The sequence below is a fragment of the Canis aureus genome, chromosome 10 (genome assembly GCF_053574225.1).
Source record: "Canis aureus isolate CA01 chromosome 10, VMU_Caureus_v.1.0, whole genome shotgun sequence".
Classification (NCBI taxonomy): domain Eukaryota; kingdom Metazoa; phylum Chordata; class Mammalia; order Carnivora; family Canidae; genus Canis; species Canis aureus.
The window spans coordinates 51,392,198-51,409,181 of record NC_135620.1 but is presented as its reverse complement, the minus strand read 5'-3'; the positions used below and the strand labels follow the sequence as shown (position 1 = coordinate 51,409,181).

General features: G+C 44.9%; 1 protein-coding gene and 1 long non-coding RNA gene across 3 annotated transcripts in view; one reads left to right on the top strand and one right to left on the bottom strand.

Moving 5' to 3' along the window:
• The window catches only part of ACO1 (aconitase 1), a 59,037-nt gene extending 50,114 nt beyond the window's left edge, over positions 1 to 8,923 (bottom strand). Inside the window, exons 1-2 of one of the 2 annotated variants that reach the window (XM_077912237.1) lie at positions 8,801 to 8,921; positions 6,219 to 6,336 (exon numbers count right to left, since the gene is read on the bottom strand). The gene's annotated coding sequence lies outside the window, so the exon portion shown is untranslated. Of the gene's footprint in view, positions 1 to 6,218; positions 6,337 to 8,800 lie in introns of both variants that reach the window. The other variant, XM_077912235.1, reaches the window with a different exon arrangement.
• A 131-nt stretch (positions 8,924 to 9,054) lies between these two features.
• The window catches only part of LOC144321736 (uncharacterized), a 117,347-nt gene continuing 109,417 nt past the window's right edge, over positions 9,055 to 16,984 (top strand). Inside the window, exons 1-2 of the long non-coding RNA XR_013387279.1 lie at positions 9,055 to 9,194; positions 9,899 to 10,011. This is a non-coding gene — a long non-coding RNA (uncharacterized LOC144321736). The remainder of the gene's footprint in view (positions 9,195 to 9,898; positions 10,012 to 16,984) is intronic.

Here is a 16,984-nt window from a genome sequence, read left to right as displayed (position 1 = left end):
ACAAGTGAAAGAAGGCATGAAAGTGTGACCCTGTGGGAGCCATAAAGGATCCCCAGGTGGATCAAGTACATAGGATGCATGTGGGAAGAGCTAGGAGAGGAGGGAAGCGGGAAGGGCAGGGTCTACATCCTCAGAGGCTTCACAACAAGGTTCAGATAGACCCTGAGGACAGGAGGCACCATTAATGAATTCTAGGCTGAACTTTTAAATACCTGATTTGATTTTCTGAGAAAACTCGGGAGTCACAGTGCCTGACTCAGGGGGAGGATGCTGACTGGTGTTGTGGAGGCAGGTTATAGTGCTATTACAGTCACCGAGTCAGAAAAAAAGGTCAGAGGCAATAGATGCCAGTGAGAGTTAAGGCACAATGGACTGAGGATGAGAGATGAAGAAGAGGTGTAGGACAGCTCCTTACATGCCTCATTTGGGCCAACTGACAGAGCCAATGACTGAGAATGGAGTCATGATATTGATTTTTGCTATGGTGACTTTGGGATGAAGATGCCCAGCAGGCAGCTGGGTCTGGAGCTTGGGAGCGCTAGGTTGAGAAAGTTCAGAAGAACGGCAGCAATGCGTTGGCACTATGCCATGAGTGCTAAATCAGTTCATAAGCACAAAGCTGGCAACATGTGCTGAGTGCCACTGGGATGCCAGCCACCTCGGCCACGTTGTCTAACATGTGATCCATTAGCGACCCTATGAGAAAGGCATCACCATCCCATCTTACAGGTAGGAAGACTGAGGATTAGAGGCATTCAGTAACCTGCCCAGGGCTTGTGGCTGGTTAAGTGGCCAACCTTGGAGTCAAACCCAGGCCCGGAATACAAAAACCCAAATTAACCAAATAGATTTAAAAACTGAAATCTCATATTAAAACAATCTTCACACTCTAAGGTACATATATTAAGACTAGAGGATCAACCTCTATTTCTCCTAAAATATCCTTGATTTTGGCAAAATCTGCATGATAGTTAACTTTGAAAGGATTAGTTGATGTCTGTAATACAGACAATGCCAGCCTTTAAAATGCAACTGATCATGCACCAGGGGGACTCAGTCAGGTAAGGGTCCAACTTTTGATCTTTGCTCAGGTCTTGATCTCAGGGTTGGGGTTCAAGCCCCATGTTGGGTTCCATGCTGGATGTGGAGCCTCCTTAAAAAAAAAAAATGGAACTGATTCCTTCACGTAGCAAATAAGGCTTTTATGAAACTTACCACTCTTAAAACCATCCTGAGGCTGGTCTTTATCTCCCTACTACTACAGAACTGTTTCAGTGACTCTTCTAGCATAGCTCTTGCATATAGCAGACTGTCAGCAATGATTTATTCATCTCTCCTCTTCTCAGCCAAAAATTCAGACCTGGTGATCATGTAGGAGGATACTACTCTTAGACTGTCAAACCTCCTTAATGAACAAGGTATATGTTGCTTTGTAATTTTATAATAACGGTCATAAAAGGATGATGAGGATAAGGAATAATTAAGTCTTCCATACACATCTGTTTGAGCGAGAGATCAGGCAAGTTACATTATCCAGAGAGGGGCTTGCCCAGAGTTCTCAAGTCAGGAAAAGACAATGAGAGAGAACCACATCAGCATTTATGCAAAAGAGCCTAGCTAATTCATCAGAAGGTGGATTAATTCTTACAACAAAAGACTGAGGGAGAACATAAGGAATCTGAGAGACGATGATTGGTTCAGAAAGTATGAGATCACTTTAGTAGTTCTTTGGCATTAAAAGATACATACTTACCTCAACAACCTGGTCTGTCTCCCAAAGACATACACTATTGAAAAAGTTTCCTATCTTTGCATGTTTGCAATATCTAACCCCAAAGCCCTTTGGTTTCCAATTCACATTTAAAACAGAGTCCAGCACTTATTGCCTTAGGCAAGATACCTTCCATCTCCCTAACCCTACATTTACTTCTTTGCAGATTTAAAGTAACAATACCTGCCCTGCCCTGCCCTGCCCTGCTCACCAGGGCTGCTGTGATAAACATGGGAATAGGCAAAAGCAGTGTACACTGGGAACTCTATACCTGTGAGCTACCATTATTCATGAGATTGATATCAACTTGCTTCATGGGGCATGTGGGTCCTACGTGTAGCCTATTTTTTTACTAAAGATGTAAATCTACATTTTAAAATACAATGGATATTCTAAAACTGGAGTAAAAAAATATTTTAAAACCAGAGAAGAGCTACAGGCTCTTCATATATATATATGAAAAAGTGACAACAGACCGTTAATACAAATTATTTTACTCAAAAAAAGTTGCCTTTCTATATTGGCCAAATTGAAAATTCTTTTCATCAACAATTCTTTAAAATCTTTGAAAATCCCTACAGATGAGGGAGCCTGGGTGGCTCAGTTGGTTAAACCTCAGACTCTTGATTTTGATTCAGGTCATGATCTCAGGGTCCTGGGGTGGAGCCCCACATTGTAGAGTCTGCTTATCCCTCTCTCTGCTCCTCCCCCTGCTCATGTGTGTGCTCTCTCTCTCAAATAAGTAAAATCTGTTAAAAAATCAAATCAAATCAAATCTTTGCAGGTGAGATAAAATGTTCTTGGTCCTAGGCTATATCTCAACATTTTTCTTTTAATGTGATGAGTTTCTTTTATAATAAAAAATTTTCATCAATGAATTTCAGTCAAATTAATTTAGCATACATTTCTGAGTGTTTCTCTGCATTGAGCATTGCTAAGTACCACTGAAGAGAGGGAGATCAGGAAAACACTCCTTATTTTATAAGAACAATACCATCGAGCAAGGAGACTACGATAAGCACACAGATAACTATAGTATGATAAGGGTCATAAGGAAGATCTCTGGGGCACCTCAGTCAGTGGCTTCAGTGGTTGGGCACCTGCCTTTACATTGGGCTTCCCACAGGGAGCCTGCTTCTCCCTCTGCCTGTGTCTCTGCTTCTCTCTCTATGTCTCTCATGAATAAATAAAATCTTAAAGAAAAAAAAAAGGAAGATATCTGGAAAGAGATAGCTACCGCCAGGGGAATTGAGAAAGGCTATAGAAAGAATTGGGAGAAGGAATGAGGGCAGATGGCTTTCGACTCTTAGGCAGAGAGAAGGATGAATGCAAGAGCAGGGAAGCAGGACAACAAGCAAGTCCGCAAGGGCTGTGCAGGTGTTCAACTGGGCTAACATAAGGGTAGAATATAAAGATTTTTGCCCCAGCATCAGTGCATGCTTTTTACTAAAAAGACACAATAAAGAATAATTTTTTGTTACTTTATACAGTTGAAAAGAAGATGCTAACTCCTGGAAGAGGGAAAAAAAGAAGTGAATTTGGGGAAAGGTATAGATGAAACACAATTGGCCAAATGTTCATAATTGCTGAAGCTGGTGGTGTATACTCTCTACTTCTTTGTATGTCTGAAATTTTCCATTAAAATTAGCTAAAAAAGAGGGGCACCTGAGTGGCTTAGCTGGTTAAGTGTCTGACTTTTGATCTCAGCCCAGGTCTTGATCTCAGGGTTTTGAGTTCAAGCCCCACCCCCCCCACCCCCAAGCTAAAAAAGAAACGAAGGCCACTCAATCTAGGAAGATGGTCAGCTGATAGCCTCTCAGGTAATGGCACTGATCCTATGAACTTTCTAACCTGTGGGTCAACTGGAGGGAGGAGGGGCTGAAGTTGGAGCCAACTCCACAGGGAAGGGGACAAGGCACAATGTGACTACGGTCTGTCAGCCTGCCCATTTTCGGTTCCCCATTGCCTCTTGCCCCATACTTATTTCTCTCCTTCCCACTGGGAGAAAGGGAGCACGCAGGGGTCAGGAGTAACTGAGTCTAAGAGAAATGAAGGCAACTGGGTTGTCCCCCATGTACAAGTAACTGGGTGATTGTTTTCAGTCTTATCAAATTTAATAGGTGTTCAAATTTAGTGAGTCTATCAAATTTAATATGTGTTTAATACGTGCTAGAAAATACTGATAAGCAAAGTGAAGAAAATGAAAAAACCAACTGTACCCCACCACCAAGAGAAAACTATTCAGTGTTTGGCATATCCTTCACCTTTGTCCATATGCGCACACGTGTGTGTGTACACAGGCTTTCTCCATAAAAACAGGGGCACAGAAAAATAGTCTTTGGTAACACGGTTTTAAGTGTAAAAGCTGTACTTCATGATATTTCATGAAACAATATTTTACAACACTAGTTTAAGGGCCACATAATAGTCTATTAAAGAATACTAATCTTGTACCCTTGGACAGGTGGTTCAGTTGTTTAATAAAATGGTTTGATCTGGCCTTTCTCCCAGTATTATTTTGAATTAATATATACTAGTATATACACTAGTTCAGAATTGTGATATGCCACTTAAAATAATTTATTAGGGGAGAAGGGGTGGTGGTAACATTCTTACCAGAAATAATCCTATTTTCCTTTAAGAAGTATAGGTTGTTGGGATTTTCGTTTTTTTGTTTTATTTTTGGTTGTAAAAGCAATACATGAATTTGCAGGGTAGGCAAACACACAGTATTACAAAGAGTAATAAGTAATAATTCCCATCTTTCTTCAACCCCATTTCACTGCCTAGAACTGCCTACTGGTAATAGCTTGGCATCTCTGTCTTCCAAACATTCATAAGGCTATTTTAAATACATGGAAAAATCCTCACACAGCCACATATCTTAGGTACATATGTAGGTATACAAACATGGACGTATACCTATATACAATGTACATGTACAGTGTATATAATATAAATACATATAATGAGGATTTCCTTTTTTTTTAACGCTTTTGCCCATCTCCCTGGAATCAGAATAGCTAATAGAAGCACCACTGATTCCTGCAGAACATCAAAAATTCACATGCTGACTTAGTCTGCCCAGCATAATGTCTGAGATGGCTCCTGAGAGGCAGCTGGGAATAAATATACCCTCCCCTACTCACCATCCATGGTTGTGTCCTCAACATGTGAACATTCTTGGCCTTTATTTAAACAACCTACTATGGATTCTTTTTCAATCAATTCCAAATACTTTGCAGTTGCCACTTCTAGCTATAACCGTCTTCAAGTATCAAATCTGTGGTATTTATGGATAAAGTTCTATAGAAGTCCTTTTCCATGCAATTACCTCCTAGAAGCCCAGATCCTGTTCTGACATTCTAAGATAGGTCTGCAAACTATGGCCTAGCCCCTGTTTTTGTAAATAAAGTTTTATTGGAACCCAGCTGTGCCCATTCATTTGCATACTGTCTCTGGTTGTTTTCACACTACAGTAGCAGAGCTGAATAGCTGCAACTACTGTAAGCCCACAAAGCCTAAAGAAAAGTTTGCTGATTCATGTTCTAGGATATGGTAAAAAAATCAGACTTTTTTCCCTATCCAAAGTTCTGGAGGAATTGAATCACATACCCCATATTCAATGTCTTTGTCCAGGCTAGAGAGTTTATTTTTTGTTATTATTATTTTTAAAGATATTTACTTATTTGAGAGAGAAGGTGTGCACAAGTGGTGGGGGGGTTGGGTAGAGGGAGAGGGAGAAGCAGGCTCCCTGCTGAGCCAGAAGCGCAAGGAAGGACTCCAATTCCAGGACCTAGAGACCATATAAGTCAGAGGTTTAACTGACTGAGCCGCCCCAGCACACCTAAAGAGTTTATTTTTTAAAAAAAACAGGTGACCCTTGAACAACAGGGGTTTGAACTGCATGGGTCCACCTATCTAAAAATAGTTTTCAATAAAGTATAGTAAAGTAAATGTATTTTCCTTATGATTTTCTTCACATTTTATTTTCTCTAGCTTTATTAGAAGAATGCAGCATACACATATAATATACAAAACATGCACTAGTTGTTTATATTTTTGGTAAGGCTTCTGATCAGCAGTAGGCTATCAGCAGTTAAGTTCTGGGGGAAATCAAAAGTTGTACTTGGATTTTCTACTGCGCAGGCGGTCAGTATCCCTAACCTTCAGGTTGTTCAAAGGTAAACTATACAAACCCTGGCTCTGACAGTAACAATGATGTGGTGGTAAATGTTTAACCACTTGCTCTCTGGGGTGGGGGAGCCCTGGATTATACACCATTTGCTGATTTCCATGGCATGAATAGTCTCATAATGGTTAACTTCAAGCTAAAAAAAATGTGATGCCATTGAACATGGAGTTGGGAAGAGAGGCACACAAATGCTAGTGCAAAGTTGTTCAGTAAACCACTGACTCCTTGGACATCAGTGGCTCAAACACCTACTTTAAAGATGAAGACACCGAGGCCCAGATAAGTGTCTTGCCCAAGACTGTCCCAGTGACTGGACTCAGGCTGGAGCTCCTTTCCAGTAGTCTGGCTGCCCCCCAGGGAGTCACTTCCTCTGTAAAAGGAAAAACAGAAGAAGGAAGGCATAGGAAGTTCTTTGCTAGGCACATGGCAATAAATGTTGATTTTATCATTATCTTCACGGTTTGGGACTGTGTCTTTCTCAGCATGTGCTTTGAAGAACATGTCTGGTAGGGGTAGTGTTCTTTGCACAGGACCAGGTCTCACGTGAACACTCAACAGTGGACTGTCTTCTTTAACCAGCAGGCACCTAAGCTACCAGACTATAAACTCCAGAAGGACAGGGACTGCTTCTGTTTGTGCTCACTACTTTCCCCCAGTATCCAATACAGAACTGGGCGCTTGGTAGACCCGTCAATAAATATGTACTGAAGGGATAAAGGAATGAGATCCCACCATCAAAGTGGAGCTTTACTCCAAGAACACAGCAGGTGTGCAAAGGTTACACCCCATTCCCTTCTCACATCTGTGGCCAGGGCAGCAACAGATGACTGTGTTTGCAATATTTCTCAACTATCAGCTCCAGCCCAAGCTGCTTCAGCAGGACAGGAGAGGCTCTGTGGATGCAGGAGCAAAAGGGAGGGCCAAGTTAGGGAATCATTTTCCTCTGGTATATATATATGTATGTAATTTCTATCTGGAACTTGTTTTAACAAAGCATGAAGCCAAGAATATAAACCAGTGAGGGATCCCACTTATCACACTCCAGGATGAAGAACATTGCTTTCTGGTAGGGCCTGAGGCAGGGCTATTCCAGGTGGCACACTTCTAATACTGGAAAGTGAAAGAGCACCAAGATTGGGGAATCCTAATAGCCCAATAAACTCAAGGCAACCCAAGTACAAACAGCAATGAACCCGTAGGAAAGGAAGGCAATGATCTTTTGGAAATGACTTTTTGACTACTTGGTAACTCTTGCACAAAACCCTACACACTTGGCATGGTACTCTTGGTTACTCCTCTGAACCCACAGGTCCTGTTTGCCACATCACTGCCGCCGCAATCCGGGTGCACGGATAGATCAACTCTGTGGGCATAGAAACTACCGAAGCCATCTGTGAGCCTTGCTGAGTTTTCAGAAGGCCACTGGGGCTCATCATCTCTTATGGAGGGGACCTAGTACATAGTTTCCAAGGCAAGATCAAGCTTGGCTCCAAATTCCAGAGGCTAACATTGTCCATGCATAGGGCGGTATGTGTTTCCATTTAGAGCAAGCATCCCAAACAAGAAGCAGGGCCAATGACTTAAGTCTCCAAAGCATTTCCTACACCAGTAGTTTCCAAAGTGTGGTGCAGGAACCCTAGATATCCACAAGGTCAAAACAACTTTCATAATAATACCAAGATGCAATTTGCCTTTTTCCCTGTCACCTGTCCAGAAGTATACAGTGGATACTTCTGACGTGTGTACATGATGTGATATTGCAAGGCTTGAACGCAGATATAAGAATCCAGCTGCCTTCCGTTAAAACTGACATTAAAGAGACTCGCAAAAATATAAAACAAGGCCCCTCTCCTCGCTAACACCGTTTTGGAAAATATGGATATTTTCGTAAAATGTTAATATATAATAAGTCCGCTATCTAAAAAATGATTAAATATAGTAAAATTTTGATTTATATATACATATATATAAGTTTCCTTTTTTAAAGATTTTATTTGTTTATTCACGAGAGACACAGAGAGAGAGAGGCAGAGACACAGGCAGAGGGAGAAGCAGGCTCCATGCAGGGAGCCCGATGCGGGATTCGATCCCAGGACTCTGTGGGACGAAGGCAGGCGCTCAACCGCTGAGCCACCCAGGGGTCCCTATACCGTAAATTAAAAAAAAAATAAATATAACCCGCATAAACAAAAGCTCCTTGGTATGTGAATCTTTAAGCGTGCAAAGGGGTTGCTGAGCCCCCCAAAAGTTTGAGAACTGCTGTCCTAAAGGCTGTGAGGAGGGTTCCGGGCTTGCAGAACGACGTGCCACTCTGAGGTCTGGCTGACTTGGGCAAGGCAGCCCACGCTCCTTCCGGGATCTCTGCCCCCCACCCCCCCACGGCCCCCCACGGCCCCCCACGGCCCCCCGACCACCGGCGCCGACTCCCCGCCTGCGGGCTCTGGGCGCGTGTCCCTCTCCCGCCCGCGCGCGCGGGGGCAGCCCGGTGGGGTCAGGACTCGCGGGGGCGGCCCGGGAGCCCGGGAGCCCGGGAGCGGGCTCGGGGAGGCCCACCTCGGGGGGCTCTGGCGGCACGCACGGTCACCGCGGGGGGACGAGGAGAGCCATTTCCAGTCCCTGCGCCCGGGCCCCCGCGCGGCACAGGCAGCAGCCGGGCGGAGGGGGCAGCGCCCGGGACGCAGCCCCCGGTTCTCCCCGGGGCCTTCCCCGGCCTCTCCCGGCCCCGGGCCCCGGGCCCCGGCCCCCGCGCACCGCGGTGCCGCCGGGGAAGGAGCTCGCGGAGGCGGCCGGCGCCCACTGCCCCGGGCCAAGGCATCTGCCGGGCGGGTACTCACCCCGAAGGCACAGCCGCGGCCTCGCGGGCGGGCGGGCGGGCGGGCGCCGAGTGCCGGGCGCGCTCCAGTCGCCGCGCGGGTGCAGGGGCCGCCGCCTCCGCGCCCCTCCCCCTCGGCCCCGGGGCCGCCGGCCGGTGGGCGGGGCAGGGGCGGGGCGGGGCGGGGCGGGGCCGCGGCCGAGAGGCGGGGCGGAGTCTGCCCCGGGTGCCCCCGCCCCCCGGCCCGAGCGCCCTCGCCTGGGCCGGGGCGGGGGGGGGCGGGAGGCGGCGGCCAAGGGCTCGGCGGCAGGAAGCGGACGCTCGCCGGCTCCGGCCCTCGGCTCTGCGGGCCCACGGGGGGCGCGGGTGACTTTTGCCCGCTGTGAAGGGTGTGACTGCCCGGCTCGTGCTAGGAGGTGCGCCGAAGGGGTGGGGAGCAAATGCGGTCGTTGTTCCTTTTTGCTTTTTTTATTTTTAAATATAGATTTTATGTATTTATTCATGAGACACAGAGAGAGAGAGAGAGAGGGAGAGAGGCAGAGACACAGGCAGAGGGAGGAGCAGGCTCCATGCAGGGAACCCGATGTGGGACTCGATCCTGGGACCCCAGGATCCCGCCCCGGGCCGAAGGCGGCGCTAAACCGCTGAGCCACCGAGCTGTCCTTTTTCGCTTTTAAAAATGATCTGGAAAAATAAAAATAAAAAATAAAAAAAATAAAAATGATCTGGCCTCTGGGTGACGGGCACTGAGGGGGGCACTTGATGGGATGAGCACTGAGTGATATGCTACATATTGGCAAATTGAACTCCAATTAAAAAATAATAATAAAATAAAATATAAGTCTGGCCCTAAAGGTAGAAGCTTCATTCTTTGGCTGCTCCGGTTCGTGCGGTCACATGCCCCTCTCTCTACCCACCGCCCTGTGCCCCCTTCCGTCCCCTCGTATCCACCTCCGACCCCTACCCCGCCTTCATTCTTTGCAAAACGTGCCACATGGGCGTCATCGGAATCACGCTGACATAATAGGACTTCGGCGTTTCCATGGTTATGAATGCAAAGTCTCTAATGTAAAAAAAAAAAAAAAATTTTTTTAACGTGTGACAACATTTTATAATGCAGGATGTTCTCCGGTGGAAAATCAGAGAAATGAATGAGAGTTGACACTGAGTGGGCCTTCTTCACAATACCTGCTTTTGACTGGTTGGTTCGAGTTGCAGTCTTCCTAAGCCAATGTGAGTAGAAAGAAGTGATTAGATCTTTCTAGATCAAGGGTGGTGGGATTTTCCTGCCAACTTATATGGAAAGGTACGGTGTTTTTCTATCCAGAGCATTTGAATAAAGCTTATAGGATGAATAGCTAATAGCTAATACCAGTGCTCACTGCTACCAGTTAGTTACTATTCTGCTCCTCTTGTAGGGTCCTATGGTTGAATCCTTACCTGTCTTTTTTTCTTTTTCTTTTTTTTTTTTTTTTAAGGATCCTATTTATTCATTCATGAGAGACACAGAGAGAGAGAGAGAGAGAGGCAGAGACAGGCAGAGACACAGGCAGAGGGAGAAGTAGGCTTCATGCAGGGAGCCCAATGTGGGATTAGATCCCAGAGCCGGGGATCACACCCAGAGCCAAAGGCGGACGCTCAACCTCTGAGCCACCCAGGCATCCCCTTACCTGTCTTATTTAATTCAACTCTTTCATCTGTCCTGTGAAGTGAAGAATATTACCGCATTTTGCAGATATGAAATGCCCCACGGCTGGGGTTCAGTCCTCATGCCTGTATCCCGAGGCTATACTTTCCTCGTCAAGTTATGCAGCTATCCCAATTTTATTTAATTTTTAAATATAAAGGATTATATTCAAATCTGAAAGATGATGAGAAGACTTTTTCCCCACATACTTCCTAAATTCACATTCATTCATTCTTCTTATGCACATTCATTGAACAAACTTTCCTTGAGTGTCTACCACATGCCAGAAATTCACCACAAACTCTGAAAAATAATAATAGAGTTCCCTTGGAAGTTAGGGATAATATTCAATGATAACAGACATACAATATGGTAATTGGTAATTCTTGACAGAAAATGATGAAATCAAAACTCTAAAGGGAATTGGAATTAGTAAACACTGGCTGAGAGTAAGGGCTCATATGAATCCCAGTGTTCCACCTCACAACTGAAGACCTAAGAAAGACCACTCAGAAGCAGTGGAGGTCACCAAGGGCTGACAAGAGTCTAGAATAAAAGGAGAAAGTCACAGGGACAGCTCTCAGCTCAAAGCAAGGAAGAGCTTTATCACCTTCCCAGGAGGCCTCATGGCTAGTGAGGGGGTGGGGGTGTGCATCCATTAGCAAGATGTGTTTAGATTCCTCAGACTCAGCAGAGATTCCACTCCTGACTTAATGAATCAACATTCTAGGTGGTAGGGGACACAGGAGGTATCATAAAAGCCTCAAAGAAGTTATTTTTTGGGTCTGGGAACACTTCAAAGTTTTTCCACTGAAGTTAATGGTAATTGCTTCTTTGCTTTCTGCCATTTGGGTTTCATAGGATCACTCTGCTTTTGGAGAGCAGGAAATACCTGTAGTACCCACGTCACTTGGCTCTGTTGCCCTCAGGAAAGTCACCAGTGACCTGCAGATTGCAAATCCACTGGCCTGTCTTCTGTTCTTGTCCTCACTGACTGCTCTATGTTATTTGACCCTGGTGACTAGTCTTTCCTTGAAATTTTAACGATCTTTTGGCTTTAGAGCCTGTGGCTCTCATGATCACCTCTTCTGTCTTTGATCCCTCTTTCATAGGTTCTTTCACTGCACTCTTTCTCCTCTTGCTTTACATATATGACTTCATATACTGCTGAGTTTTTCTTCAGTTATTTTCTCTTTATGCAAACTCTGTGCCACCTCTCACATTCTGCTACGTGTCTGTTGCTGTCTTAACCCTCTTCAGATCTCCACGTGCTTTATTGCCAGCCATTTGTGGAGTATCACCACTTGGATATTCCAAAGGCATCTGCCATTCTTCACATCTAAAATGGGAATTTAGGGCAGCCCAGGTGACTTAGTGGTTTAGCGCCACCTTTGGCCCAGGGTGTGATCCTGGAGACCCAGGATCAAGTCCTGCGTCGTGTTCCCTGCATGGAGCCTGCTTCTCTCTCTGCCTCTCTCTCTCTCTCTCTCTCTCTCTTTCTCTCTCTCTCTGTGTCTCTCATGAATGAATAAATAAAATCTTAAAAAAATAAAAAATAATAAAATGGCAATTTAGTGGGATGCTTGGGTGGCTCAGAGGTTGAGGATCTGCCTTTGGCTCAGGGCATGATCCTGGTGTCCTGGGATTGAGTCCTGGGATTGAGTCCTGAGATCAAGTCCCACGTTCGCCTCCCTTCAGGGAGCCTGCTTCTCCCTCTGCCTATGTCCCCGCCTCTCTGTGTGTGTGTCTCTCATGAATAAATAAATAAAATATTTTAAAAATATATAAAATGGGAATTTAGTGTCTTCTCATACCATCAATCTGTCTCCTCTTTCCCATCGAGCTTCCTCATTCTGAATTTCACTTCTTGAATTTGGATCTTATGGTGCATTGAGAAAGCTAAACATATAAGGGGTGTAGAACCATATCGCTGCTTATATCTGTCATGGCACAAAAGACTCTGCAAGTGGCCTAGAGGAGTATGTATACTTTATATACCTTCTGAGAAGAAGTCATCCAGATGTGGAGCTGCTCAGGCAGCGCAGATCACTCCAGGGGCTAGTGGCAGAAGGGCGCTCAGTTGAGGCAGGTGTACTGTTCTAGCAGTCTCATCTGCCAGAAGCTACTGCTGCCGGAAGAAGAACCACGAGGATGTGGCTAGAGACCTATTATGCTCTGAGGAATGCTTTATTCTACTCCACACTGACTGCAGTTACTTGTATGAACTGAACTTCCTCAGTTTATAGAAAGGTCCTAAACACTGTACCCAACCAGCTTTATCCTGCTTTTCAAGTTATAATGCACTTGCACACATATTATTTAATCAAAAGGAAATGGTGTCAGAGAAAGGCAGTCTGAGAGCATATTTCTCAAATCTCCTGGACCATTGAAAACAGGCTTTCATGTGCTGTTCTCTTGGAGAGACTGAGTTTGAGAGCCTGACCACCTTTTGAGAAACACCAGTGGTGGTTCCCAAACTTTCCTGGAATCACCAGAGGGCACTTACTAAGAACACTGCCTCCTAGGACACCTGAATGGCTCAGCTGGTTAAGTGTGTGACTCTTGATTTCAGTTCAGGTCATGATCTCAGGGTTCTGAGATCAAGCCCTGCGTGAGGCTCCATGCTGGGTATGGAACCTGCTTAAGGGTCTCTCTCTCTCCTTCTTCCTCTGCCCCTCTGCCCCAAAAGAATACTGCTTCTTGGGCAGCCTGGGTGGCTCAGCAGTTTAGCGCTGCCTTCAGTCCAGGGCGTGATCCTGGAGACCCAGGATCTAGTCCCATGTCCGACTCCCTGCATGGAGCCTGCTTTTCCCTCTGCCTCTCTCTGTATCTCTCTGTGTGTCTCTCATGAATAAATAATCTTAAAAAAAAAAAAAAAAAGGAATACTGCTTCTTGTGTCTCCCACCACCTAGAATGTTGATTCATTAGGTCAGGGGTGGGATCTGTGCTCAGAGTATGAGGAATCCAAACACTACAGGTGATTCTGTTCTAGGATGTCCACAGATTGGCACCAGGGAGCCGGTGTCTGAAATATATGTTCCATGAGGACAAGACAATGTCAGTTTGTTCATCACCCATAACACAGAGTCTGGAACATAGTAGGTGTTCAATATAAGTTTGTTGATTCTAACTTACTGTGACTTTCTTCCTGCCCCCTACTCTACTACCCTTCGTTCCATGTTCTAAAGCCTGGCATGGAGGGGCAACATTATTTGGTAATGAATGAAGTATTACGTGATCCTTCCTGAGATTCTTGTTTGAGGGAACTCTAGAATACCTGGGCTCATCAGTGAAAGCATGTCTTCCTCAGACTAGAGGAAGTTTGAAATAACTGTTTTCCATTCCTTTAAAATATGCTGTATTCATAATAAAGACAGTGCTTAGCCTCATTTTGGCCCCCCCACAAATATCTGACTTCCAACCCCCCTTCTGCACCTGTCATATACTTAATTTTTGTGTTCTCTTTCTTACTGCCTACTCCTCAGTACCTGACTCCTTGAGCTGCCTTCCCAAGGAACCAGGAACAGCTGGCCATCTGCTTTATGGTTAAACACCATCCCCCTCAACGTAACTAGTGATAAAAGCCAAATGTGATCAAATGTCCCATTGAATCTTCACAACAACCGTTTGAGGCTCGTGACACTGTTACCATTTCACAGATAAGGAAACTGAGATTCAGAGGATTTTTATAACTTACTTCAGGTCACCTAACTGGCAAATTGTGATGCTGGAGTTTGAACAAAGGCTGGTTAAATTCCAGAGCTTGTGCTTTCAACCTTCAGGCAATGAAGTATAACTTTATATGAGATCATCAGATGCTCTGAGGTTATAAATTATTTTTTGCAGAAAAGAAGAGGAACTTCAGTGATCTAGGAGGGAACTTTGATACAACACCATATAGTTTAGAATGCCTTATTCATTTGTTTTCAGGGCTTCTTCTCCCTAATTATAGTAACAAAGATCCCTGATGTAGCCCTATAGTTTAGTGCAGGAAGGAAAAATGCTGCCCCTTCTGGGGGATGGAAATGTTAAAAGTCAGGAGCAGTAATATTATTCTGAGGCTGCTGCTACTGACTTATTTAATTTTTTTCAAGAAAATTATTTGCTGGGACTCCTGGGTGGCTCAGTGGTTGAACATCTGCCTTTGGCTCAGGGAGTAATCCCGGAGTCTCAGGATCGAGTCCCACGTAGGGCTCTCTGCATGGAGCCTGCTTCTCCCTCTGCCTCTGTCTCTGCCTCTGTCTCTCTGTGTCTCTCATGAATAAGTGAATAAAAATCTTAAAATTATTTGCTAACATCAACAAATGTGAGTTAGAAAAATGAGATTTGTTACTAATTGGATTCATTTCCATTTCCAGTTTATAAGGAGACTGCTTTCATGCATTAGATTAACTACCTTTTTTTTTAAAAAAAAATATTTATTTATTCATGAGAGACACACAGAGGCAGAGACATAGGCAGAGGAAGAAGCAGGCTCCCCGTGGGGAGCCCAATTCAGGACAAGACTCCCAAGACCCTGGGATCAGGACCCAAGTCGAAGGCAGGAAGACGCTCAACCACTGAGCCAGCCAGGTGCCCCTAGATTAACTACCTTAAAAAAAACCTTACTACAGCACATATGCGTTTATGCTCTTTTCATTCTTTTCCACCCTTTATTCTCTTTGTCCGTGATTCTGGGTATTTTTTTCTGACCTGTCTTGCAGTTACTATAAAAGCACTGGATTCCCCAAACTCATTTTTCCTAAGCTACAAAGCTGACTCATCATGTGCATAGCATCTACCTGGACCCTCTATCTGTTGTCCCCACAGAGAACTGATGCAGCATTATTTTCATGTTACATGTGGTGTGTGAGTAATAAAGTACTTTATCTCTGACTTAAGAATCTTGTTTCTTCTGCCAACATCCATGAAACAGTAACAGGCTAAATTATTAGCATGTGTAGGGTAAAATCTTAGTTTCTGACACTTTTGGTGACAAGATGGGATGCTGGCAGAGATATACCTTTCTGGAAGACCTATGGGCTGTGTTAGTGGGCAAGAGAAGACTCTCCAGAATGTAGTAGCAAATGCTTTTACCCAAGTGATGAGCCAGGTGCAGAATGTGGGTCCCCCACTGCCCTGTTAATGTATGTTTAGAGGGTAAGTTATAAAAAGCAGGATTGAAACAATTTACCCAAATGATTTTTTTTTTTTAAAGATAGATATAGAGAGATAGAGAGAGAGGCAGAGACACAGGAGGAGGGAGAAGCAGGCTCCATGCTGGGAGCCCAACGTGAGACTTGATCCTGGGACTCTAGGATCGCACCCTGGGCCAAAGACAGGCGCTAAATCGCTGAGCCACCCAGGGATCCCCCCAAATGATGTTTTGATTGTGCTCACTCTCAAAGAGTAGGAGAGAAAGAGATGTTATATGATGGTGGGGCAGCTTGTGGCTTAAAGTGGCTTTAACTGCTGAGTCAAGGGTTCCCCAAAGTTTAGATAAATGATGTCAGCAATATGGAGATAGAAACATAGGTGGATCAAAAACAAGTGTTGGTTTGGCTGAGCCCAAGCTGTTGGCAGCTGCTTAAAACAAAGTTGATGCAAAGTGTTGCTTATTGGCAAGGGATTGCTCTGTCCCTCTGCACCTCCTGATTCCTTGCTTCCCCCATACTCCAACTTTAGCTGCTTTAAGGAGAAAGCTGAGTATGCTTGGGGGACTTCAAGAAGGGAGAAACTCAGATAGTTTAAGCTTTATTATATACAGGTGTCCAGGCTACACTCCTATTGAGTGAGTGGAGGGGTTTGGGTGCTAGATGCAAGTGTAGCTGAAGGCACTGATGACTGTGGAGGAAGCTGCAAGAATATGTGCAAGGAAATGTTGATCCTGGCTTGAAGAGACAAAGGATTAAAAAAAAAAGCCGTCCTCCAAAGCCTATCCCCCCTACCCACCACCTGCATCCCCTCACCTTCTGGACTTCCAGCAGCTATAGCCCTTTGTATGCCTATTAGACTTCTTGGTCCATTGGTCCATGTTCCCACAGGGCAGTGGTCCTCAACCAGGGTGATTTAATCCCCACTTCCAACCCTATGGCATATGACAGCGTCTAGAGATATATTTGGCCATCACAACTAGAGGAGGGAGGGTGTGTCCTACTGGCATTGAGTGGGTGGAAGCAGGGATGCTGCTAAACATCTTATAGCACACAGGAAACCTCCCCAAACGAGTAATTATCCAACCCAAAATGTTAGTAATGCCAAGGATGGAATCCTTGCTGTGAGGGGGGAAAGCATCTAAAAATCACCTGATGGGGTGTGGGCAACATTTTCTGTGAAGAAAGAAAATTAAAGTGACCTGATAGGGCTTTTTGGCTCATTCAATGTACTACTGTCCTTCACTGCCAAATGTATAATTGATATTTATGTTATACATGCTTGTGTTGTGAATACTCATGAAGTCCAAAAGGGATTCTTTCATTCAAGGACTGTGGCATGTAGAGAGGTAATCTCTGTCCTCTTCCTGGTGGTCTAGCAAAAAG